Source organism: Coregonus lavaretus (genome assembly GCF_964263955.1).
Source record: "Coregonus lavaretus genome assembly, chromosome: 1".
NCBI classification, from domain to species: Eukaryota; Metazoa; Chordata; class Actinopteri; order Salmoniformes; family Salmonidae; genus Coregonus; species Coregonus lavaretus.
The window spans coordinates 9,822,503-9,847,972 of NC_139988.1; the positions used below are offsets into that span (position 1 = coordinate 9,822,503).

The 25,470-nt window shown below is 48.4% G+C and overlaps 1 pseudogene across 1 annotated transcript in view; it reads left to right on the top strand.

Moving 5' to 3' along the window:
- The first annotated feature begins 354 nt into the window (after positions 1 to 354).
- The window catches only part of LOC311120639 (constitutive coactivator of peroxisome proliferator-activated receptor gamma-like), a 56,977-nt pseudogene continuing 31,861 nt past the window's right edge, over positions 355 to 25,470 (top strand). Inside the window, exons 1-6 of the transcript in view lie at positions 355 to 400; positions 4,651 to 4,832; positions 5,154 to 5,944; positions 6,260 to 6,438; positions 7,080 to 7,275; positions 20,857 to 20,933. The product of the transcript in view is annotated as a constitutive coactivator of peroxisome proliferator-activated receptor gamma-like (transcript). The remainder of the gene's footprint in view (positions 401 to 4,650; positions 4,833 to 5,153; positions 5,945 to 6,259; positions 6,439 to 7,079; positions 7,276 to 20,856; positions 20,934 to 25,470) is intronic.

The window sequence follows — 25,470 nt, forward strand, 5'->3', positions numbered from 1 at the left end:
AGGTCTAATTCACTCCATGAAGTTAGCAGGAAAGATTGTTGAGACTATCTTTGTCTGCTCTAGTAGCTGCTGTTCTGAATTCTCTGGAACCCTCTTCCCAATAGATAAAGGTCTGAATTTTAGCACAGATTGGCAGATTATGTTACGTAACAGCTTTTAGTTTTTAGCAAATTGCATCCCAACCCCCATAAAACCACAGTCACTATTTCACGTTGGGGATGAGCTCCAGTGCTAGGATACCATCAGACCGTCATTATGAGCCCCTCACCCCCAATTCCGGAGCAAGGCAATCTGAATTACGGCACAACGCCATCCCACTGAATGGAGGATTTAACGGGGCGGTGCCCCTTTAGAATGGCTCCCCAGGTCCCTGGGAGCATCTGCCCAGAGATGAACAGATGTAGGCACCTGTGGTGACAGCCTGCATATGCTCCAACCCATTCACACTTTTCAAGTCATGGCCACAATAGAAGATAAAGCTTTGTGTGCATAGTATTATAACTCCTGGATGATCTATTTCTCAACAGCAGTAGGCCGACATCTACTTTTTATTAGGCCTAGTTAACCAGCTTCACTATTGAACTCTTTCTCCAACTTTATTTTCAAACGTTCAACAAATTATTAAGTTATGAAGTGGGACAACTTTTAGGCAATTTAGCAGCCAACCTGAATCATAGCCTAGGCCCTAGGCTTAGTTCTTGTTATTAAACAGTTCAAACATTCTGTTGCAATAGCTAGAATACGTCTCCCAAACGGCTACTGTGGGGATGTCTCAAAAATAGAAACAAATGTTGCAAACTTGCAAACTTAAGAGAAGAGAAGAACAGCGCCGGAGAAGATGGCTGCCGTTTTACAGCCCTCTAACCAATTGTACTATTATGTGTGTTTTTCCGCGTTATTTGTAATTTATTTTGTACATAATGTTTCTGCCATCGTCTCTTATAACCAAAAAGAGCTTCTGGATATCAGGACAGCGATTACTCACCTCGTATTGGACGAAGATTTTTTCTTCAACGAGGCGGCCGCGAAGGATATCATACAGACACCCGACAAGGCCCAAATCCCCGTCATTCGCGTGAGGAAGAGACAGAGATATCGTGGACGTAGATCGGGGTGCCTTGTAAGGATCCGACGGCGAGCGAGTAAACTGCCTCTTCCATCAATCCTATTAGCCAACGTTCAATCATTTTAAAATAAATTGGATGACTTAAGATTACGGTTATCCTACCAACGGGACATTAAAAACTGTAATATCTTATGTTTCACCGAGTCGTGGCTGAACGACGACATGGATTTCATACAGCTAGCGGGCGATACGCTACATCGGCAGGATAGAACGGCTGACTCCGGTAAGACAAGGGGTGGCGGTCTGTGTATATTTGTAAACAACAGCTGGTGCACAAAATCAAATACTAAGGAAGTCTCGAGGTTTTGCTCGCCTGAGGTAGAATATCTTATGATAAGCTGTAGACCACACTATTTACCAAGAGAGTTTTCATCTATATTTTTCATAGCTGTCTATTTACCACCACAAACCAATGCTGGCATTAAGATTGCACTGAATGAGTTGTACAAGGCCATAAATCAACAGGAAAACGTTCATCCAGATGCAGCGCTCCTAGTGGCCGGGGACTTTAATGCAGGGAAACTTAAATCCGTTCTACCTAATTTCTACCAGCATGTTAAATGTGCAACCAGAGGAAAAAAACTCTAGACCACCTTTACTCCACACACAGAGATGCATACAAAGCTCTCCCTCGCCCTCCATTTGGCAAATCTGACCATAACTCTATCCTCCTGATTCCTGCTTATAAGCAAAAACTAAAGAAGGAAGCACCAGTGACTCGGTTAATAAAAAAGTGGTCAGATGACGCAGATGCTAAGCTACAGGACTGTTTTGCTAGCACAGACTGGAACATGTTCCGGGATTCTTCAGACAGCATTGAGGAGTACACCACATCAGTCACTGGCTTCATCAATAAGTGCATCGATGATGTCGTCCCCACAGTGACCGTACGTACATACCCCAACCAGAAGCCATGGATTACAGGAAACATCCGCACTGAGCTAAAGGGTAGAGCTGCCGCTTTCAAGGAACGTGACTCTAATCCGGACGCTTATAAGAAATCCTGCTATGACCTCCGACGAACCATCAAACAGGCAAAGAGTCAATACAGGACTAAGATTGAATCGTACTACACTGGCTCTGACGCTCGTCGGATGTGGCAGGGCTTGAAAATTATTACAGACTAAAAAAGGAAGCACAGCCGCGAGCTGCCCAGTGACACAAGCCTACCAGACGAGCTAAACCACTTCTATGCTCGCTTCGAGGCAAGCAACACTGAAGCATGCATGAGAGCACCAGCTGTTCCGGATGACTATGTGATCACGCTCTCCGTAGCCGATGTGAGTAAAACTTTTAAGCAGGTCAACATTCACAAGGCCGCAGGGCCAGACGGATTACCAGGATGTGTACTCCGAGCATGTGCTGACCAACTGGCAAGTGTCTTCACTGACATTTTCAACATGTCCCTGACTGAGTCTGTAATACCAACATGTTTCAAGCAGACCACCATAGTCCCCGTGCCCAAGGACTCTAAGATAACCTGCCTAAATGACTACCGACCCGTAGCACTGACGTCTGTAGCCATGAAGTGCTTTGAAAGGCTGGTCATGGCTCACATCAACAGCATTATCCCAGAAACCCTAGACCCACTCCAATTTGCATACCGCCCCAACAGATCCACAGATGATGCAATCTCTATTGCACTCCACACTACCCTTTCCCACCTGGACAAGAGGAACACCTACGTGAGAATGCTATTCATTGACTACAGCTCAGCATTCAACACCATAGTGCCCTCTAAGCTCATCACTAAGCTAAGGATCCTGGGACTAAACACCTCCCTCTGCAACTGGATCCTGGACTTCCTGACGGGCCGCCCCCAGGTGGTAAGGGTAGGTAACAACACATCTGCCACACTGATCCTCAACACGGGGGCCCCTCAGGGGTGCGTGCTCAGTCCCCTCCTGTACTCTCTGTTCACCCATGACTGCATGGCCAGGCATGACTCCAACACCATCATTAAGTTTGCCGACGACACAACAGTGGTAGGCCTGATCACAGACAACGATGAGACAGCCTATAGGGAGGAGGTCAGAGACCTGGCCGTGTGGTGCCAGGACAACAACCTCTCCCTCAACGTGACCAAGACAAAGGAGATGATTGTGGACTACAGGAAAAAAAAGAGGACTGAGCACGCCCCCATTCTCATCGACGGGGCTGTAGTGGAACAGGTTGAGAGCTTCAAGTTCCTTGGTGTCCACATCACCAACAAACTATCATGGTCCAAACACACCAAGACAGTCGTGAAGAGGGCACGACAATGCCTATTCCCCCTCAGGAGACTGAAAAGATTTGGCATGGGTCCTCAGATCCTCAAAAAATTATACAGCTGCACCATCGAGAGCATCCTGACTGGTTGCATCACCGCCTGGTATGGCAACTGCTTGGCCTCCGACCGCAAGGCACTACAGAGGGTAGGGCGTACGGCCCAGTACATCACTGGGGCCAAGCTTCCTGCCATCCAGGACCTCTATACCAGGCGGTGTCAGAGGAAGGCCCTCAAAATTGTCAAAGACTCCAGCCACCCTAGTCATAGACTGTTCTCTCTGCTACTGCACGGCAAGCGGTACCGGAGTGCCAAGTCTAGGTCCAAAAGACTTCTCAACAGCTTCTACCCCCAAGCCATAAGACTCCTGAACAGCTAATCATGGCTACCCGGACTATTTGCACTGCCCCCCCACCCCATCCTTTTTACGCTGCTGCTACTCTGTTAATTATTTATGCATAGTCACTTTAACTCTACCCACATGTACATATTACCTCAACTACCTCAACTAGCCGGTGCCCCCGCACATTGACTCTGCAACGGTACCCCCCTGTATATATAGCCTCCCTACTGTCACTTTATTTGACTTCTGCTCTTTTTTTTCTCAACACTTTTTTAGTTGTTGTTTTATTTTTACTTTTTTTGTTAAAAATAAATGCACTGTTGGTTAAGGGCTGTAAGTAAGCATTTCACTGTAATGTCGGCGCATGTGACCAATAAAATTTGATTTGATTTGATTTGTTGCAGAATGTTACATTGTAAAAGTTAAACAATGTATACCTGCACACGCTGTGTTTTGTTTTTGAGCTCTTGCATGCTGATGCAACCTAGCATCCAGTTCAAAACAGGAAGTGATCCTATTTCTGCTGACGACTAGCTAGCCCGCACGCTGCCAAGTATCATAAGGTTAAAGTAAGTAAGACCACATTTGGTGCATCACGTACACACAGTTATGCAGACTGCAATGCATCGAATGCAGATACAGTGCAAACCTGTAGTTGCTTGCCAGGCCCAGGGGTTGGTTAGCTAGCTAGCTAGCTAGTTAGCTAAATGCAGGTCCTGCAGACTGAAAAGCATGGCCAGAGAGGCACACTCAGTGCGCTTTGAAACTATTATTCTGAATATTCTGTGAGCATTATACCTATTTAGTCAGTCATTAATTCACTTGCATGACGTACATTGACTGGTATGAGCTAGTGTAATTTATTGCTCCTAGCCACTATTTAAAACGTATATATTTAATTTGTCTTTGTACGAGTTGGTATAAAAGGCTTGCAGTATTTCATGGAGAAATGTTGTCCAGAAACCTGTGGACCTCAGGGAGATGGCAAGGCAGCATGTCAACAGCCACCAACAGGGCAGCAGCACCACTCCTCCTACACTGGTATGGTGGCTGGCTGTCTGAGGGACTGGTATGGTGGCTGGCTGTCTGAGGGACTGGTATGGTGGCTGGCTGTCTGGGGGACTGGTATGGTGGCTGGCTGTCTGAGAGACTGGTATGGTGGCTGGCTGTCTGGGGGACTGGTATGGTGGCTGGCTGTCTGAGGGACTGGTATGGTGGCTGGCTGTCTGAGGGACTGGTATGGTGGCTGGCTGTCTGAGAGACTGGTATGGTGGCTGGCTGTCTGGGGGACTGGTATGGTGGCTGGCTGTCTGGGGGACTGGTATGGTGGCTGGCTGTCTGGGGGACTGGTATGGTGGCTGGCTGTCTGGGGGACTGGTATGGTGGCTGTCTGTCTGAGGGACTGGTATGGTGGCCAGTGAAAAGAGTTCATGCATTGCCTGGAGGAGTTTGTGGGTGCGTTCATGACTGCAGGTATCCGACTTGTGTATTTCTTCGTCTGGGTAGTGGAAGAAGTCAAACAGGCAGAGTGGGTGAAACGGCAACTGAGGGTCAACGAGGAGGTTGCCAGGGTGTTCCACCATTTAAAGTGTCATGGTCAACAGCCTGGCCGGGAGCTGTTCTGCCTCCCCCCAGGGCTGGCCACCTTCTCTCGCTTTGCCCTCAAGTCTCTAGGCCAGGAAACCTGGTGTTCTGTCCGCGAGGCCGAATATGAGATCAACAGCTTTGCCCTCCGTCACAACTGTAGGACATCCTGGGGCAGGACACAGACTTCATAATCTTTGTCTCAGTCCCCTATCTATCTGTGAGTCAGCTGAGGCTAGACACCATGACCACCGTGCTGATTTCCAGAGACAAACTGTGTCACTCCCTCCAGCTCCATCTGCTTGCGTGTCTCCTTGGTAATGGTGTGGTGCCAGAGCAGTGGATGCAGCGGCTGCGTAGTGATGCCCTGGCAGCTTACAGAAGGAAACATCCACAGTCTCCACCACAAGGGGAGAAAATGTATGCTGTAGTAAATTTCATCAGTAGCAACAATCTGTCCAGAGTGGGAGCCCATGGTGTTAGCTCTCTGCCTCTAACAGAATGAGAGGTTATGGACAAAGGAATACAGTACTATCTACTTCCTGGTCAAAAGCCAGTATGGGACATTAGTGACACCTCTCCTCGTAGAGGTATCTGATGAAGAGCTACTTGAGTCCTTACAGCAGTGTTTCCCAAACTTGGTCCTCGGGACCCCAAGAGGTGCACGTTTTGTTTTTTGCCTTAACACTACACAGCTGATTCAAATGATCAAAGCTTGATGATTAGTTGATTATTTCAATCAGCTGTGTAGTGCTAGGGCAAAAACCAAAACGTGCACCCCTTGGGGTCCCCAGGACTGAGTTTGGCAAACCCTGCCTTACATCCTCCAGGGAAGAAGCAGATGTAGATTGTTTCAGTTTAATAAGCTAGTAACACAAAAAGCCCAAACAATATGATGGTGATGTTTGTTTTTAATCCTTTTATTTTTTCATACAGGCAGACAAAGAAAAGCACATGCGAGCAGAGTGTTTTATGGTGCACGATGTACTGGAATGCAGTAATACACTAGAAGACAGGGAGGATGCTGAGATCACTCCACAGGCGATTATGTATCAACCTTGCAGAGAACGCCTCTATGGCATTGAGTTACCTTCAAATCCATGTTTTGTATATTATTACGTGGTTATTACAAAATGACATATGGCATGTTGATTGTTACATGGTTATTACAAAATGACATATGGCATGTTGATTGTTACATGGTTATTACAAAATGACATATGGCATGTGGATTATTACATGGTTATTACAAAATGATATATGGCATGTTGATCATTACATGGTTATTACAAAATGACATACGGCATGTTGATCATTAAATTGGTTATTACAAAATGACATACAGCATGTTGATCATTACATGGTTATTACAAAATGACATACAGCATGTTGATCATTACTTGGTTATTACAAAATGACATAAGGCATGTTGATCATTACATGGTTATTACAAAATGACATACGGCATGTTGATCATTACATGGTTATTACAAAATGACATACGGCATGTTGATCATTACATGGTTATTACAACAGGTTATTTGTTGCCAGTTTTACTACCAGGCACCATCTCAATGAAACAGGAAGTACACAGAAATACATTATACATCTTTGGATACATTTCTTGCCATTTATCATGCATCTTTTCTCAGCAGTGGTGGACGGGCCCCCGCTGGATGCCTCTGGTATGTTGTGAATTCTTAACATTAATTTAATAACATGTGGAATAGGTGATTTCATATTGATGCAAGGTGCTATAGATGGATTTATCTCACCCTGAAATAATATTTTCCAGATTTTAAGGTTTTATGTTCTGGGAAGGACTCTGAAACGATATGCCTCCGCATCACCACCTTCTTGGCAGTATTTGAGTTGGATTAATTCTCAGTGGAACATGATCGTCTGGAAGGCTCTCTGATGGCTGTGCTGTGCCTTTTGACCTACATTGCCATGCAGGTGAGGAAAATACTATGTTTTAGTGTGGAGTTTTTTTTTGTCTGGTTATTTACAAACGCCTTTACTTCATTCAGCCTCTCGTCTCAGAGAGGCTGAATCATGATTGAAGAACATAGAATCAGTCTCCCCTCTGGGGTTTTACAATGTTGCCGTTGGTCTAGCTCTTATCATTGACCTTTATTACGACATGAGGGCTGGTATTATCACTTAGGAGAGATGGTGCCGACGGAGAAGGCAACATCTTATGAGTTCTAGCCCAACTTTGCTATATAGTGACGTGTATCGTGTTTATCTTTACTTTTTTGTACAGAAAGTTAATACTATTATCACATATGACCACCAAGCACTTCTGGACATCAGATCGACACTTACTAACCTCGATTTCCACTTCAAATACGACTCAGCTGTTCCTGTTCATACCCTATTCCTATCTTCCATGTGCTACGCGGGAGATGAGGCGGAGTCCTGGTAAAATTGAGACGAAGAGAAAACCGAATGGCTCGCCCCTCCATTCTATTGGCAAATGTCCAGTCACTCGAGAATAAGATGGATGAGCTTCGTTCGAGAGTCTCCTATCAGAGAGACTTGAAAAGTTGCAATATATTATGTCTTACTGAAACGTGGCTGGATGATGATGCTATGCACGTAGTACTCGGTGGATTCTCCACGCAGCAGCAGGATCGTACTGCGGCTTCGGGGAAGTCGAAAGGCGGTGGAGTGTGTTTTTTCATAAATAACAACTGGTGTGCTGCTTCAAGTGTGAATAAAATCTTGAGCTTTTGCTCACCTGATATAGAATACCTCATGGTAAGCTGCAGACCCTTTTATCTACCAAGAGAGTTCTCATCCGTATCACAGCTGTCTACATCCCTTCACAAGCCAACACCACTCTGGCACTCAACAAACTGTATCGGGCTATAAACAAACAACTTACCGTTCACCCAGAGGCAGCGTTTCTGGTGGGCAGAGACTTTAACGCGGAGAGACTTAAAACCCATCCTACCTCCATCCTGACATATCACCATGGCTGGTTGGTTGGGTGGAGAACAGGAACATCCCCCAAGTCATCCAGGAGCATCCTACTAGCTCCGTTCACCAGGGAAGGGGAAGATCCCTGCAGAGTACCGGCCAGTTGGCTGTGGAGAGCCGACAAGGCGGCGACACTTCCACCAGACCAGAGCGGCGTCCGGCTTCTGGGGTAGAATAAAAAAAAAAAGTAGGCGGGCGTGGATTCCCTGGTAGCTTGTGTAGGTTCGCTACTTGTTTGCTGAGAGTAGCCACTTTGCCCTTGTAGTCTTCCGCAAGCAAACAGTTGCTACATTAAAAGTCTGGGCGGTCCACATTGTCCCGGAATAAAGCAAAGTAAACACAGCTCCTGCAGCCTTGAAAATGTTCAATAGCGACCTCCCTTTGAGACTGCTGAGCCAGCTAAGCTAGCTGGGTTTCCGTGTCTCTCTCTTTACATGGAATCTGGCAGGATCCCGGGACAGATACTAGCGTTCACAGCAACTGAGCCCAACTGAGCGCTGGATCCAAAATCCAAAATCAAAAGTATATAAAATCACACTGCCACAACTTTACAAAAACAATAAACCGATAAACCGAGGTCTCTCGTTCAGCATTCTGATGCTTGTTGTATGTGGCAGGGCTTGCAGACAATAACGAATTACAATGGGAAACTCAGCCATTGTCACGGTTCAGACAGACGACCAGAGGACCACAATTGCGTCACACCAGAAAGTTTATTAAACTTAAGGGAAAAGGGAAGTAGGGAGTGAATGAAGGCTCCAGGGGTAACAGGGATCCCGTCCAATGTGCTGGGTCTGTGCCCCCCCCAGTGGCAGCGGTGCGTCCTATGAAGCCGGTGGTGGGTGGTCCAGAAGTCCTGGGGGGGGGGAGACACAGACACAACAGGGCGGAATGAAACAAGGCAGCAGTACAGTTCAAGGGAAATCCAAAATACGTAGTAGCAAGGCAGAAGGCTGGTCAGAGTTACCGGGATTGAAGAGTAGTCAGGAGTCGTAATGGCAGAAGCAGGTCTGGATCTCCTGAGGCAGAAGAGTATCCAAAAAACAGGCAGGTCCGGGGTCACAAAACCAGGGTGAGCCAGAAGCGCGAGCAAACAGGTTCCGGGTGTGAGCTTTGCAGACGATCTGACACCGGAGAGCTGAAAGACAGGGCCTTAAATACTGGGAGAGGTAGTGGGTAATGCAGCGCAGCTGGCAGAGTAATTAGAGCAGAGCAGAGCAGGGACAGGTGGAGCTAGTTAGGCTGAGTAGAGAGAGTGGTGAGCAGAGTGGAAGACAATTAAGGTGGTAACCCGGTGGAGTGAGAGGCCCATGACAGAACCCCCCCCCCAAGGGACGGCCCCAGAAGTCCCAAGAGCAACACCACGCCGGGCGGGAGGAGGGGAGCCGGAGGAGGGCTAGAACTCCTCCGAACGGTCCGAGTGAACGTCCTCATCCTCGGAGGAAGCCGGAGGGCCGTGGTCGGGAGATGGGACAGGTCCCGAGACAGGATCAGGCACAGGACAGGAAGCCGAGCGGGCAGGACGGTTAGGGACCCCTCTGGGGCGGCCCCTACGGATTGCAGGTTGATCAGGATGCCGTTGGTGGAAAGCGGTGATGAGAGTCCTATCCACAATCCGACTAGCTGGCACCCAGGTCCTTTCCTCAGGTCCATAGCCCTCCCAGTCAATGAGGTACTGGAGACCCCTACCCCTCCGTCTGGACCGAAGCAGGCGGCGGACGGTGTAAACCAGACCACCATCGACGAACCGTGGAGGAGGAGGACCAGGCGCAGCAGGGACCAGCGGACTCTCATGGATGGGCTTAATCTTAGACACATGGAAAGTGGGGTGCACCCTCAGGGAATTAGGCAGTTGGAGCCGGACAGCAGTTGGGCTAATCACTCTTATGATAGGGAATGGGCCAATGAACCGAGGTGCCAGCTTCTGCGACTCCACCCTGAGTGGCAGGTTCTTCGATGACAACCACACCCTTTGACCAACATGGTAGGTGGGAGCAGGAATTCTCCGACGGTTGGCCCCGGTAGTGTAGCTGGCAACGGATCTGAGGAGTGTGGCTCGGGCTTGTGACCAGGTGCGGCGACATCGACGGGCAAAAGCAAGTGCAGATGGGCAAGTAACCTCCTCTTCCTGGCTGGCAAATAGAGGAGGCTGGTATCCATAAACACATTGGAAAGGGGACATACCGATGGCAGAGCAGGTCAGAGAATTGTGTGCGTACTCCACCCATGTCAATTGCTGCGACCAGGAGTGGGGGTTGCGTGAAGTCATGCATCGCAGTGCCTTCTCGAGCTCCTGATTAGCCCGCTCTGACTGCCCATTGGATTGGGGATGGAATCCGGAAGTCAGACTGACTGTGGCTCCCAGCAGGTGACAGAACTCCTTCCAAAAAGCGGAGGAGAATTGTGGACCACGGTCAGAAACTACATCCTTTGGCAGTCCGTGGATCCGGAAGACGTGTTCCAGGACCACCTGGGCGGTCTCCTTGGCGGTTGGGAGCTTGGGGAGGGGAATGAAGTGTGCCATCTTGCTGAAACGGTCAACGATGGTGAGAATGACGGTCATGCCCCTTGAAGGGGGCAGCCCTGTGACAAAGTCAAGGGCGATGTGAGACCAGGGACGTCTGGGCACAGGCAGGGGCTGCAGCAATCCGGCTGGGGGCTGGCAGGACGACTTGTGTTGGTTGCAGATGGGGCAGGCTTGGACGAATTCCCGTACATCCTTCCTCAGAGAGGGCCACCAGAACCTCTGGGCGAGCAGGTTGTAAGTGCGGGTGGAGCCAGGGTGACAAGCTAGGCGGGAGTCATGTCCCCACTGAACGACCTGGGACCTCAGGTCTTCGGGGACAAAAAGGCGGTCAGCTGGGCAAGTGCTGGGACCTGGCTGGTTACGGAGAGCCTCCAGCACCTGTTCCTCAACAGCCCAGGTCAGAGCTGCAACGATGCAGGGACTTGGCAGAATCGACACAGGGTCCTTGGAGGGGGTGTCATCCTTCTGGAATTGACGGGAGAGGGCGTCTGGCTTGGTGTTGCGTGATCCAGGCCGGTATGACAGAGTGAAATTAAACCTGGTGAAGAACAGGGCCCAGCGGGACTGCCTGGAGTTCAACCGTTTGGCCGTGCGGATGTACTCCAAGTTCTTATGATCGGTCCAAACGAGAAATGGAATGGTGGACCCCTCCAGCCAGTGACGCCACTCCTCCAAGGCAAGCTTCACAGCCAGCAGCTCACGGTTCCCTATGTCGTAATTGCACTCAGAGGGGGACAACCGACGTGAGAAAAAGGCACAGGGATGGAGCTTCCTATCCTCCGCAGCCCACTGAGAAATCACAGCACCAACTCCCACATCCGAGGCGTCCACCTCCACAATGAATTGCCGGTCCACATCAGGCATCTGGAGGATGGGAGCGGAGGTGAACCTCACCTTGAGGGTACTGAAGGCCTTGTCGGCTGCTGGGGTCCAGGTGAAGGGTTGCTTGGTGCTGGTTAGAGCAGTGAGAGGGGCAGCAACGGTACTGTAGTTCCGGATAAACTTCCTATAGAAGTTAGCAAACCCCAGAAACTGTTGCAGCTTCTTTCTGTTCTCCGGAACTGGCCATGAAGTGACTGCTGATACTTTGGCAGGATCCATTTGGATACTTCCCTCTGCCACTATGTACCCCAGGAAGGCCACTGTCTTGACGTGAAACTCACATTTCTCTGCCTTGGCGTAGAGGGAATTCTCCAGAAGACGATGAAGGACTTGCTGGACATGGCGGGTGTGTTCAGACAGGGTTCTGGAGTAGATTAAGATGTCATCCAGGTAAACGAAGACAAACTTGTTTAACATGTCCCGCAGTACATCATTCACTAGAGCCTGGAACACAGCAGGAGCATTGGTGAGGCCAAAAGGCATAACCAGATACTCGTAGTGGCCTGTTGGTGTATTGAATGCGGTTTTCCATTCATCTCCCTCCCGGATCCGCACTAGGTGGTAAGCGTTTCTGAGATCCAACTTGGTAAAAACAGTGGCTCCCTGGAGCAACTCAAAAGCAGAGGTGAGCAGAGGCAGAGGGTAACGGTTTTTCACTGTGATGTCGTTGAGTCCCCTGTAGTCGATGCAGGGGCGAAGAGATCCGTCCTTCTTCCCCACAAAGAAGAAGCCAGCACCAGCAGGAGATGAAGATGAACGGATTAATCCTGCGGACAGAGAGCCATTGATGTAGTCCTCCATGGACTTTCTTTCAGGAGCAGACAACGAATAAAGACGACCCTTTGGAGGAGCTGTTCCAGGGAGGAGGTCGATGGCACAGTCGTACGGTCGGTGAGGGGGCAGAGATGTGGCTCTTGCTTTGTTAAACACCTCTCTGAGACCATGGTAGCATTCTGGGACATTGGAGAGGTCAGGAGCGGAGTTAGTAGGTACTGGCCGAGGGGGTAGTGCGGCAGCAAGCAGGCAGGTTCGGTGGCAGTCCTCTCCCCACTCCCTGATCACCCCGGTCACCCAGTCGAGCTGAGGGTTGTGCCGGCGGAGCCATGGGTAACCCAGGATGAGGGGTTGGCCTGGAGAGGGGAGCAGGTGAAACTGGATAGTTTCTTGATGGTTTCCGGACAGACCCATCGAGACCGGGGCCGTGACATGAGTGACCGATCCGAGTAAGTGTCCGTCCAGTGCCCGGGCAGGAATAGGAGGTGTCAAACGGAGGTTCTCCAGTCCCAGTTGGCGTGCCAGCTTGATGTCCATTATGTTGGCTTCGGCGCCAGAATCCACCAGAGCAGCCAGGGTGTGAGTTGAGTCAGAGAGGCGGAGGTGAACTTGCAGCAGGGGTTTGCGGTCGGAGGACTGGATGGTCATTGAACTCAACCGGACTCCCCCTATGCCCGGTGAGCTTCGGCCCTTTAAAGGGCAGGTTACCACACGATGTCCATCACCTCCACAATAGAGGCAGAGGTTTGAGGTGAAGCGGCGCTGGCGCTCTGCAGGAGTGAGAGAGGCTCGCCCAATCTCCATAGGCTCAGACTGATCAAGCTGACCTGGGTGAGTGGCAGTAGATGACAGGAGCCCAGTCGGATCTCTCCGAATGCCGGTAGTAGGTGGACCTTGGCGCCCCCTCTCACGACGACGGGTCTGTATCCTTCTGTCGATCCTGACAGTCAGTGCGATGGCTTCATCAAGAGTGGAAGGCAGTTCATGGGAGACCAACTCGTCCTTGATATAGTCAGCCAAACTATGGAAGAACGCGTCCACCAACGATGGTGTGTTCCAAGAACTTCGTCTAGCCAGGGTTCGGAAGTCGATGGAATGGTCTGCGACTGTACGTCTGCCTTGTCGAATACTGAACAGTTCACGAGACGCCTCTGCGGTGGGTGAATCCAGGTCAAACACCTTCAGCATCTCCTCAGCAAACAGGTCGAAGGTTGCACATGCGGGGGTTTGACGTTCGAACTCTGCTGTTCCCCAGAGTCGAGCTCGGCCCGTCAGGTGAGTGATGGCATACCCAACTTTAGCCCCCTCCGTGGCGAAGGTCCTTGGCTGCAAGGAGAACTGAAGTCGGCAGCTAGTCAGGAATGGCCGGACCTGGGTTGAATCGCCGTTGAACCGCTCGGGGTTTCCAATCTTGGGTTCCGGAGCAGCGGCTGCAATGACCGGGGCAGGTAACTCGGGGGCAGGGCTGGTGGGCAGACTGGCTGGGGTAAGGTTGGTGAGGAGTTGAATGATCATGGCGAGTTGTTGTTGCTGCTGCTGGAACTGCTGCTCATGCTCATCGGTTTCCATGTCGGGGAAAGTGTGCGCTGAGTCCATAATGGTCAGATCGTACTGTCACGGTTCAGACAGACGACCAGAGGACCACAATTGCGTCACACCAGAAAGTTTATTAAACTTAAGGGAAAAGGGAAGTAGGGAGTGAATGAAGGCTCCAGGGGTAACAGGGATCCCGTCCAATGTGCTGGGTCTGTGCCCCCCCCAGTGGCAGCGGTGCGTCCTATGAAGCCGGTGGTGGGTGGTCCAGAAGTCCTGGGGGGGGGAGACACAGACACAACAGGGCGGAATGAAACAAGGCAGCAGTACAGTTCAAGGGAAATCCAAAATACGTAGTAGCAAGGCAGAAGGCTGGTCAGAGTTACCGGGATTGAAGAGTAGTCAGGAGTCGTAATGGCAGAAGCAGGTCTGGATCTCCTGAGGCAGAAGAGTATCCAAAAAACAGGCAGGTCCGGGGTCACAAAACCAGGGTGAGCCAGAAGCGCGAGCAAACAGGTTCCGGGTGTGAGCTTTGCAGACGATCTGACACCGGAGAGCTGAAAGACAGGGCCTTAAATACTGGGAGAGGTAGTGGGTAATGCAGCGCAGCTGGCAGAGTAATTAGAGCAGAGCAGAGCAGGGACAGGTGGAGCTAGTTAGGCTGAGTAGAGAGAGTGGTGAGCAGAGTGGAAGACAATTAAGGTGGTAACCCGGTGGAGTGAGAGGCCCATGACAGCCATGAGTTGCTCAGTGATGCCGAATTCCCAAATGAGCTAAATGCTTTTTATTCTCACTTCAAGGAATATACCACTGTGCCTTGCGTGAAAACCCCCTGTTTTTCCGGATGACCCTGTGATCTCGCTCATCATGGCCAATGTGAGCTAAACCTTTAAACAGGTTAACAATCACAAGGCCGGAACAGACGGAATACCAGAGCGCGTTCTCAAACATTTTCATTCTCTCCTTGTCCCAGTCTGTAATCCCAACATGTTTCAAGCTGACCACCATTGTCCCTGTTCCCAAGAGCTCCAAGGTAACCTGCCTAAATGACTACCGCCCTGTAGCACTCACATCTGTAATTATGAAGTGCTTTGAAAGGCTGGTCATGACACACATCCACACCATCATCCTAAACACACTAGACCCACTCCAATTCGCATACCACCCCAACAGATCCACAGATGACACAATCTCAACTGCACTTCACACTGCCCTCTCCCACCTGGACAAGAGGGGAAATAACTGTGTTAGAATAGACTACAGCTCAGTTTAACACCATAGTCCCCTCCAAGCTCAGGGACCTTGGGACTGAACCCCTCACTCTGCAAGTAGATCCTGGATTTCCTGACGGGCCGACCCCTGGTAGTGAGGGTAGGCAACAACACCTCCGCCACACTGACCCTCAACATGGGGGCCCCTCAGGGGTGTGTGCTTAGTCCCCACCTTTACTCCCTGTTCACCCACGACTGTGTGGCAATGCATGACTCCAACACCATCATCAAGTTTGCTGACGACACAACGATGGTAGGCCTGATCACCGATGCCGATGAGTCAGCCTACAGGGAGGTCAGAGATTTAGCAGTGTGTTACCAGGGCAACAACCTCTCCCTCAATGTCAGTAAGACCAAGGAGCTGATCGTGGACTACAGGAGAAAGAGGGGAGAGCACGCCCCCATCCACATCAACAGGACTGTTGTGGAGCGGGTTGAGAGCTTTAAGTTCCTTGGCATCCACATAACTAAGGACTTAACATGGTCCACACACACCTGCACAGTCGTGAAGAGGGCACGGCAGTGCCTCTTCCCCCTCCGGAGTCTGAAAAAATGTGGCATGGTCCCTCAGATCCTCAAGAAGTCCTACAGCTGCACCATTGAGAGCATCTTGACTGGCTGCATCACTGCTTGGTATGGCAAATGCACCGCCCTTGACCGCATGGCGCTACAGAGGGTGGTGCGGGCAGCCCAGTACTTCACTGGGGCCGAGCTCCCTGCCATCCAGGACATCTATATCAGGCAGTGTCAGAGGAAGGCCCGAAAAATTGCTTAAGACTCCAACCACCCAAGCCATAGCCTGTTTACTCTGCTACTGTCCTGCAATCGGTACCGGAGCATCGGCTCTCGGACCAACAGGCTCCTAGACAGCTTCTACCCCCAAGCCATAAGTCTGCTAAATAGCCAGACTGCTAAATAGACAATTAATGGTACCTCCTCTATCTTGCACTGACTCTACGCACACTCACTAGACTTTATATACACAGTATTTGCACACTCATACACACATTACACACACATTTTTACACACATCATTTGCTGCTGCTACTCTGTTCTTTATTTTACTCTTATTATTATCTATCCTGATACCTAGTCACTTTACCCTGCCTTCATGTACATATCTACCTCAAATACCTTATTTTTATCTATCCTGATGCCTAGTCACTTTACCCTGCCTTCATGTACATATCTACCTCAAATACCTTATTATTATCTATCCTGATGCCTAGTCACTTTACCCTGCCTTCATGTACATATCTACCTCAAATACCTCGTACCTCTACACATTGATCTGGTACTGGTACTCCCTGCATATAGCTCCACATTGATCTGGTACTGGTACTCCATGTACAGTGAGGGAAAAAAGTATTTGATCCCCTGCTGATTTTGTACGTTTGCCCACTGACAAAGACATGATCAGTCTATAATTTTAATGGTAGGTGTCACGTTCGTCGAATGACGGGTCAGACCAAGGCGCAGCGTGATATACGTACATGTTTATGAAATTATACACACAACGACAAAACAACAAACGAAACGTGAAGTCCAAGGTAGCACACACAACATACCTTATACGGAACAAGATCCCACAACCCACTAGTGCCAGTAGGCTGCCTAAGTATGATCCCCAATCAGAGACAACGAGCGACAGCTGCCTCTGATTGGGAACCACACCGGCCAACATAGATATATACATACTAGAATAACACCCATTGAAAACGCACAACAAAGAATATACACACCCTGACTCAACATTTAAGCGTTCCCTGAGTCAGGGCGGTACCCCCCCCCCAAAGGTGCGGACTCCGACCGCACAACATAAACATAACAGGGTAGGGGCCGGGTGGGCATTCCACCTCGGAGGCGGATCCGGCTCGGGGCGTGACGACCTCTCACTCTCCGCCTCCCTGTTGCGCCCCTGGTCTGGTCTGGACCTCGGCGCGCTGCTTCCCCTCTCCTTCCTCCCACGATACACCAGGCCCTGTCTGGACCCTGGTGTGGGAGACCCCGAACCTGGAGAGGGGCTGACGTCTGGACTGGAGCCGCTGACCGGAGCTGGACTAGGCACCGGTGGAGCGGACTGCTCTGGCTCCGGAGTGGAGTCGCTGACCGGAGCTGGATCAGGCACCGGTGGAGCGGACTGCTCTGGCTCCGGAGTGGAGCCGCTGACCGGAGCTGGACTGGACCCCGGTGGAGCGGACTGCTCTGGCTCCGGAGTGGCGCAGCTGACCGGAGCTGGATCAGGCACCGGTGGAGCGGACTGCTCTGGCTCCGGAGTGGAGCAGCTGACCGGAGCTGGATCAGGCACCGGTGGAGCGGACTGCTCTGGCTCCGGAGTAGAACAGCTGACCGGAACTGGATCAGGCACCGGTGGAGCGGACTGCTCTGACTCCGGAGTGGACCAGCTGACCGGAACCGGACCAGGCACCGGTGGAACGGGCACGGGCCGTGCCGGACTGGACAAACGCACCACTGGTCTGGTGCGAGGAGCAGGCACGGGCCGGACCGGACTAGGAACACGCACCACTGGCTTGGTGCGAGGGGCAGGAACGGGCCGGGCCGGACTGGCGACGCGCACCACTGGCTTGGTGCGAGGAGAAGGAACAGGCCGGGCCGGGCTGGTGACGCGCACCACTGGCTTGGTGCGAGGAGCAGGAACACTGGTCTGTGCACGCGCACTGGCGATACAGTTCGTAGAACTGGCGCAGGATATGCGGGACCAAGGAGGCGTACTGGAGACCAGGAGCGTTGAGCCGGCACACCCCGTCCTGGCTTGATGCCCATCTTCGCACGGCACGTGCGTGGTGCAAGCACAGGACGTACAGGACTGTGCCGGCGCACTGGCAACACAGTACGTAGCTCCGCATAACACGGAGCTTGCCCAGTCATACGCCTCTTCGCATGAGTACGGGGAGTTGGCTCTGCTCTAACCCTAGGCTCCGCCAACCACCCCGTGTGCCCCCCAATTTTTTTTTCTTGGGGCTGCTTCTCGGGCTTCCTCCTCGACCGGCCTCCTCCGTGTTGCCGTTGCTCCTCTCCTGCCTGGGCATCTACCTTAGCCCATGGTCCTCTCCCCGCAAATATCTCTTCCCATGACCACAAATCGGCCACCTGTGACATGGCCATTCGCTCCGCCTGGGCACGCTGCTTGGTCCTCGTTTGGTGGGATCTTCTGTCATGTTCATTTAATGACGGGACAGACCAAGGCGCAGCGTGATATACGTACATGTTTATTAACGTAATAAACACTCGACAAAACAAGAAAAGAAACGTGAAGTCCAAGGTCGCACACACAACATACCTTATACGGAACAAGATCCCACAACCCACTAGTGCCAATAGGCTGCCTAAGTATGATCCCCAATCAGAGACAATGAGCGACAGCTGCCTCTGATTGGGAACCACACCGGCCAACATAGATATATACATACTAGAATAACACCCATTGAAAACGCACAACAAAGAATATACACACCCTGACTCAACATTTAAGCGTCCCCTGAGTCAGGGCATGACAGTAGGTTTATTTGAACAATGAGAGAGAGAATAACAACAACAGAAATCCAGAAAAACGCATGTCAAAAATGTTATAAATTGATTTGCAATTTAATGAGGGAAATAAGTATTTGACCCCTCTGCAAAACATGACTTAGTACTTGGTGGCAAAACCCTTGTTGGCAATCACAGAGGTCAGACGTTTCTTGTAGTTGGCCACCAGGTTTGCACACATCTCAGGAGGGATTTTGTCTCACTCCTCTTTGCAGATCTTTTCCAAGTCATTAAGGTTTCGAGGCTGACGTTTGGCAACTCGAACCTTTAGCTCCCTCCACAGATTTTCTATGGGATTAAGGTCTGGAGACTGGCTAGGCCACTCCAGGACCTTAATGTGCTTCTTCTTGAGCCACTCCTTTGTTGCCTTGGCCGTGTGTTTTGGGTCATTGTCATGCTGGAATACCCATCCACAACCCATTTTCAATGCCCTGGCTGAGGGAAGGAGGTTCTCACCCAAGTTTTGACGGTACATGGCCCCGTCCATCGTCCCTTTGATGCGGTGAAGTTGTCCTGTCCCCTTAGCAGAAAAACACCCCCAAAGCATAATGTTTCCACCTCCATGTTTGACGGTGGAGATGGTGTTCTGGGGGTCATAGGCAGCATTCCTCCTCCTCCAAACACGGCGAGTTGAGTTGATGCCAAAGAGCTCAATTTTGGTCTCATCTGACCACAACACTTTCACCCAGTTCTCCTCTGAATCATTCAGATGTTCATTGGCAAACTTCAGACGGGCCTGTATATGTGCTTTCTTGAGCAGGGGGACCTTGCGGGCGCTGCAGGATGTCAGGTCCTTCACGGCGTAGTGTGTTACCAATTGTTTTCTTGGTGACTATGGTCCCAGCTGCCTTGAGATCATTGACAAGATCCTCCCGTGTAGTTCTGGGCTGATTCCTCACCGTTCTCATGATCATTGCAACTCCACAAGGTGAGATCTTGCATGGAGCCCCAGGCCGAGGGAGATTGACAGTTATTTTGTGTTTCTTCCATTTGCGAATAATCACACCAACTGTTGTCACCTTCTCACCAAGCTGCTTGGCGATGGTCTTGTAGCCCATTCCAGCCTTGTGTAGGTCTACAATCTTGTCCCTGACATCCTTGGAGAGCTCTTTGGTCTTGGCCATGGTGGAGAGTTTGGAATCTGATCTATAAAAGACACCTGGGAGCCAGAAATCTTTCTGATTGACAGGGGGTCAAATACTTATTTCCCTCATTAAAATGCAAATCAATTTATAAAATGTTTGACATGCGTTTTTCTGGATTTTTTTGTTGTTATTATTCTGTCTCTCACTGTTCAAATAAACCTACCATTAAAATTATAGACTGATCATTTCTTTGTCAGTGGGCAAACATACAAAATCAGCAGGGGATCAAATACTTTTTTCCCTCACTGTATATAGCTTCATTCTTGTGTATTTTATTTTATTCCTCTTGTGATACTATATTGATTTGAGGTAATTTACCCCCGATGCTCTGACTGAAACTCTGTAGTGCTTTTTCTCTGTGGTTCTCAATGAAGCTACAGTATGTATAGTTAAGTATGTGGACACCCCTTCAAATTAGTGGATTCGGCAATTTCAGCCACACCCATTGCTGACAGGTGTATAACATCGAGCACACAGCCATGCAATCTCCATAGACAAACATTGGACTTACTGAAGAGCTCAGTGACTTTCAACGTGGCACCGTCATAGGATGCCACCTTTCCAACAAGCCAGTTCGTCAAATTTCTGCCCTGCTAGAGCTGCCCCGGTCAACTGTAAGTGCTGTTATTATGAAGTGGAAACGTCTAGGAGCAACAACGGCTCAGCAGCGAGGTTAGGCCACACAAGCTCACAGAACGGGACCGCTAAGTGCTGAAGCGCGCAGTGCATAAAAACCGTCTGTCCTCTGCTGCACTTAAGGTGCTCTATGCATAATTATGTTTTCTCAGTGATTTCTCATTATTGGATGTTTGTTTTTCACACGATACCTTGTTTCCATTACCCTCAGACTAGAATACTTCTCATGCTTTAGGTGGGCCACCTCTCCTTGGAAGACATAGATGCATATCTCAGCCAAGCTATCTGCGTCAGTACATATCCTACACAATGGTGAGTGAGATAAACTAATGTCCTCTGACTCTCTCTGACATAAACCCTTTATAAGGTGTTTATAAAAGCTTTATAAAGGGGTTATATCATATTTGGGAAAGTGTCAGATATAAAGACCTGTTACTTACATAGTTGTACATTTGCTTGTAAATTATTTGTGTAGCATCTATGTAGCCCTATTAAGTGCTTATGAAGAGTTCATTAAGCTTTTAAAGTTGCTGTTTGTTTTAAAGTGGGAAGATAGTTGGAAAGCTTTTCGGAAGGCATAGAAGTCTTTCCAGTATATGCACTGCATCTTTATACTACTCATCCAAGTTTCTAATTTTCCACACTCTTCCATCATATGAGGGTAACCTGCCAATTAGGTTGGAGAGTGTATAGAGTATAGCCCATGATCATATGGCTCCTATCGAGTCATTGAGATGTTTGCAAATAAACAACCACTTAAAATAATGGCCTGACAAAGGCCTCAGAGTGTGTGTTGAAGGTCAGATGGAGGATGATTGGCTGATAGCAAAAGGTAGGGTGACACTGATTTATTTTGTGACTGGAGCCCCACTCTAGTGTGAATGTCTGTCCCGACACCAGCTGGCATTATTCTCTCTCTTGAATGAGAACTGTGTGGACACATTCAAACACATTCATCCCTAACCACACCCAGGACAACAACAAGAGAACGGGGCTGGGAGAATAGTCAAGAAGCCATTTTTCCACAATATAGTAAGTCCCACAGAATAAACTTTTTCTCAATATGCAAGAAGATGCAGCAGCAGAAACTGCTGAGGGGGGATACTTTTGGGGCGCTTTGCAACATTCCTGCCCAAACTGCTCTAATTGTGGTCTGAACCTGAGTGTGATGCTCTGGCGACGGACTCCAAGCTGTCCCCGACACTGACCACAGCGGCTATTTGCAGCTCCCCACCCTAATTTAAACCCTACTACGCCTGCTATTTCTGCCCCAGCCACCCAGAGCGGCCGGCGGTTTTCCCGGGTTGATAGCGACTCTCTACGTTCGAGATAATGGATGAAAGCAACGACAAATTAGAGCCTTGTGGGAGACATCCAGGAAGCCACTTCCTGATTTACGGTGCCTCCATAGCATCCTCCCAGGGTCCACCCTAAAGCTTGCGTCAGTCAGTTTCTCTGGTCTTGTCAAATCACTGCTTGTTTTTGTTGTGTTGTTGTTTTAATATTGCAGATAGATTGTGGCTTCTATCAATGTAATTGTCTGCATCGTTTCCAATCCCCCATACATACTTCTTGTAAATAAATACAGTACAAGTCAAAAGTTTGGACACACCTCCTCATTCCAGGGTTTTTCTTTCTTTCTTTTTTACTATTTTCTACATTGTAGAATAATAGTGAAGACAACAAAACTATGAAATAACACATATAGAATCATGTAGTAACCAAAATAGTGTTAAACAAATCAAAATATATTTTATAATTGAGATTCTTCAAAATAGCCACCCTTTGCCTTGATGACAGCTTTGCACACTTGGCATTCTCTCAACCAGCTTCATGAGGTAGTCACCTGGAATGCATTTCAATTAACAGGTGTGCCTTGTTAAAGGTTATTTTGTGGAATTTCTTTCCTTCTTAATGCGTTTGAGCCAATCAGTTGTGTTGTGACAAGGTAGGGGTGGTATACAGAATATAGCCCTATTCGGTAAAAGACCAAGTCCATATTATGGCAAGAACAGCTCAAATAAGCAAAGAGAAATGACAGTCCATCATTACTTTAAGACATGAAGGTCAGTCAATACTAACAATTTCAAGAACTTTGAAAGTTTCTTCAAGTGCATTCGCAAAAACCATCAAGCGCTATTATGAAACTGGCTCTCATGAGGACCGCCACAGGAAAGGAAGGCCCAGAGTTACCTCTGCTGCAGAGGATAAGTTCATTAGAGTTAACTGCGCCTCAGATTGCATCCCAAATAAATGCTTCACAGAGTTCAAGTAACAAACACATCTCAAAATCAACTGTTCAGAGGAGACTGTGTGAATCAGGCCTTCATGGTCGAATTGCTGCAAAGAAACCACTACTAAATGCCAAGAGTGTGCAAAGCTGTCATCAAGGCAAAGGGTGGCTACTTTGAAGAATCTAAAATCTAAAACATATTTTGATTTGTTTAAGACTTTGTTTGGTTACTAAGTGTTATTTCATAGTTTTGATGTCTTCACTATTATTCTACAATGTAGAAAATAGAAAAAATAAAGAAATACGCTTGAATGAGTAGGTGTGTACAAACTTTTGACTGGTACTGTATATATACTATTTTATATATTTTCCTTTATTATTTTCCCTTAACCCTACCACCCCTCCCCTAATTGGAGTAAACTAATGGACAACAACACTTAGGCTTCCACTTCCAGCTAATACAGTGCCTTCGGAAAGTATTCAGACTCCTTGACTTTTTCCACATTTTGTTACATTACAGCCTTATTCTAAAATGGATTAAATTGCTTTTTTTCCTCATCAATCTTCACACAATACCCCATAATGACAAAGCAAAAACAGTTAAAAATAATAATAATTTATAAAACATAAAAAACAGAAATATTACATTTACATAAGTATTCAGACCCTTTACTCAGTACTTTGTTGAAGCACCTTTTGCAGCAATTACAGCCTCAAGTCTTCTTGGGTATGACGCTACAAGCTTGGCACACCTGTATTTGGGGAGTTTCTCCCATTCTTCTCTGTAGATCCTCTCAAGCTCTGTCAGGTTGGATGGGGAGCTTTGCTGCACAGCTATTTTCAGGTCTCTCCAGAGATGTTTGATCAGGTTTTAATCCGGGCTCTGGCTGGGCCACTCAAGGACATTCAGAGACTTGTCCCGAAGCCACTCCTGCGTTGTCTTGGCTGTGTGCTTTCACCCCAGTCTGAGGTCCTGAGAGCTCTGGAGCAGGTTTTCATCAAGGATCTCTCTGTACTTTGCTCCGTTCATCTTTGCCTCGATTCTGACTAGTCTCCCACTTCTGACTAGTCTCCCCACAGCATGATTCTGCAGCCACCATGCTTCACCGTAGGGATGGCGCCAAGTTTTCTCCAGACGTGATGCTTGTTCAATCTTGGTTTCATCAGACCAGAGAATCTTGTTTCTCATGGTCTAAGAGTCTTTAGGTGCCTTTTGGCAATCTCCAAGCGGACTGTCATGTGCCTTTTACTGAGGAGCCAGCGCATGTCCACTCTACCATAAAGGCCTGATTGATGGAGTGCTGCAGAGATGGTTGTCCTTCTGGAAGGTTCTCCCATCTCCACAGATGAACTCTAGAGCTCTGTCAGAGTGACCATCGGGTTCTTGGTCACCTCCCTGACCAAGGCCCTTCTCCCCCGATTGCTTAGTTTGGCCAGGCGGCCAGCTCTAGGAAGAGTCTTGGTGGTTCCAAACTTCTTCCATTTAAGAATGATGTAGGCCTTTTTGTTCTTGGGGTCCTTCAATGCTGCAGACATTTTTTGGTACCCTTTCCCTGATCTGTGCCTCGACACAATCCTGTCTCGGCGCTCTATGGACAATTCCTTCGACCTCATGGCTTGGTTTTTGCTCTGACATGCACTGTCAACTGTGGGACCTTATATAGACAGGTGTGTGCCTTTCCAAATCATGTCCAATCAATTGAATTTACCACAGGTGGACTCCAATCAAGTTGTAGAAATATCTCAAGGATGATCAATGGAAACAGGATGCACCTGAGCTCAATTTCGAGTCTCATAGCAAAGGGTCTAAATACTTATGTTGATAAGGTTTTTCTGTTATTAGTATTTAATACATTTTCAAACATTCTAAAAACCTGTTTTCACTTTGTTATTATGGGGTATTGTGTGTAGATTGCTGAGGATTTTTATTTTATTTAATCCAACTTTTGAGTAAGGCTGTAAGGTAACAAAATGTGGAAAAAGTCAATGGGTCTGAATACTTTCCAAAGGCACTGTACATACTATATACATTTTATGGACACAGTATATTTTACCTTAGTTATCTTTTTTTTCGTCCTATCCTTCAGCTACCCTCAACCCCTCCCATCTATCTCTGAAGACCATGCAGTTTTTATATATTTTTCAACTGTGCTGTGATGTTTCACAAAAGTTCTGAACCTTTCTATTCTCATAGTTTCTACAGATTGTAAATTAAAGATTAAAATTTTTGCTAAGAGTATTATTATATTATTGATCGATTGACTATGACTTTTCAAATCACCCAGCAGTGCTCTTTGCAGAGTTAGCTCCAGGTAAATGTTGCAATTCTTCAGCCATTCCTGAACCTGCGAACAAAAACAGGCTACATATGGACAGTATCAAAACAAATGATCTAATGATTCTGTCTCTTCACAGCAAAATCTGCAGAGCTAGAATGGTTGTATCCACCATATATATACAGTGGCTTGCGAAAGTATTCACCCCCCTTGGCATTTTTCCTATTTTGTTGCCTTACAACCTGGAATTAAAATGGATTTTTGGGGGGGTTGTATCATTTGATTTACACAACATGCCTACCACTTTGAAGATGCAAAATATTTTTTATTGTGCAACAAA